The 1661-nt window shown below is 56.2% G+C and overlaps 1 protein-coding gene across 2 annotated transcripts in view; it reads right to left on the bottom strand.

Moving 5' to 3' along the window:
• Nucleotides 1–813, bottom strand: part of PAIP2B (poly(A) binding protein interacting protein 2B) — a 52549-nt gene extending 51736 nt beyond the window's left edge. Inside the window, exon 1 of one of the 2 annotated variants that reach the window (XM_028497221.2) lies at nucleotides 693–813. The gene's annotated coding sequence lies outside the window, so the exon portion shown is untranslated. Of the gene's footprint in view, nucleotides 1–657 lie in introns of both variants that reach the window. The other variant, XM_007128938.4, reaches the window with a different exon arrangement.
• Between the last annotated feature and the right edge of the window lie 848 nt (nucleotides 814–1661).

Below are 1661 nucleotides of genomic sequence, written 5' to 3' on the forward strand. Positions count from 1 at the left end.
AAGAGGGAAGAGATATGGGAACATATGTATAACTGATTCACTTTGTTATAAAGCAGAAACTAACACACCATTGTAAAGCAATTACACTCCAATAACGATGTTTAAAAAAAAAAGACAGCAAAAAAAAAAAATGAAGGTGAGAGTAACGCGGGAACGCAGGGAGTTTAAGAAACGCAAATAATGCAGGGGGACCCGCGAATGGGGGAGGGGCGAAAACGCGCAACTCCTCCCCCTTCCCATCTCCGGGAGGAGGACGGCAGGAGGCAGCACTGGTCAATTTGCCTGGCAGTGTTGCACCCGGGCAGTATAGGGACTCGCAAGCCAGAGACTTCATTCCGAGTATTAGAAGGGGTCTGAGTTGGGGGGTCAGGGAAGTTGGGGGCGGGGGAAGAAGAGCGCGCCGGTGCGGGGAGAAAGGGACTAAAGACCGCCTAGCGCCCCCGAGGGGCAGGGACTGACGCCGGCGGATGCCCCTTCTCGCCGAGGGCCACAACATGAGACCCGCCGGCTTACCCTCCTCACAGGAGCTCGGGGAGGCGCGCCCCGCCCCTCACAGCCCCGACGGCAACGGAAAGGGAGGCGCAGTGTGCCCCCAGAGCCGGGAGAGCGGCGCTTCCCGCGGGTCCCCTCCCCGGCAGCCCGGGCGCCCGAGCCCACCTGGGCTGACCAGAAGCCCCTCCTCCAGACCGTACTCTGCTACTCCTCCGAGAACCTGAGCCGTCGCCGCAGAGGTCGCCGTCGCCAAAAGAGTCTCGGCCTGTAGTACCAAAGCGTGAGCCACAGCACCCAAGGAGCGCCGCTATCACTCGCTAGGTTACCTCTTACTGCACACTGGTCCTCACCCCGCCCCCGAACCCAAGCCATTGGTTGTTGGGCACCGCCCCATTCGTCTATTGGACCAAAGAGGATGCCGCTCAGTCACCTAGAAGGGCACGTGTGCTGCTTATTGGTCTAAATGTGAAGCAGTTCCCGCCCACTCCCTCAGAAGTTCCAGCTTCTGATTGGTTTTAATGACTGTCTTTTCGCTCCCTGAGTTCTTTCCCTCGGGGTGGAGCACCTCCTTGAGAGAGACACCAGCTCTGATTGGCTGAAAGGACGCTACGTTAGTCCAGTATAGGCATTGGGCTAAGGATCCTTCGGGCCCCCACGTGGGGGAGGAGCCCAAGGCGCAGCACCTCTGGGTTTGTTTACACAGACCCTTGCTCCCGTTTCCTTCCATTGGCTGAGCCAGCAGCCACTCCCACTGGGTTGCGCCACTCAGTCTAGCACGGAGGGGCGTGGAGGCGGGCCTCAGTGGGTTTCCCCCCAGCTGTCAATTACCAAGGGAGGAGCTTTGAGCAAGGCTGACTGGGACGTGGTGCGGCCCTCCATTGAGGAAATTTGGGGAGTTGGGCTCCTTGGAGGGGCTGGAGGGAAGCAGAGGCACTCTTCACATTTCTAGAGACAAATCTAGCTTCCTGAATGTTAAAAAATATATAAAACCTTACTATCCCCTTGGATTTACGGCGTCCAATCTTTGCTTGCGAGGGGCTTTGAATTTTATCCTTCAGGAAGTGGGGATTTCTTTATGGAAATCCTTACACATCTTTGTCTCTCCCCACCTCTCATGTTAACTGTGTACATAACACAAAGTAGAGGCTTAGTAAATGATTGCAAGATGA

This window comes from Physeter macrocephalus, chromosome 12 (assembly GCF_002837175.3).
Source record: "Physeter macrocephalus isolate SW-GA chromosome 12, ASM283717v5, whole genome shotgun sequence".
Taxonomy (NCBI): domain Eukaryota; kingdom Metazoa; phylum Chordata; class Mammalia; order Artiodactyla; family Physeteridae; genus Physeter; species Physeter macrocephalus.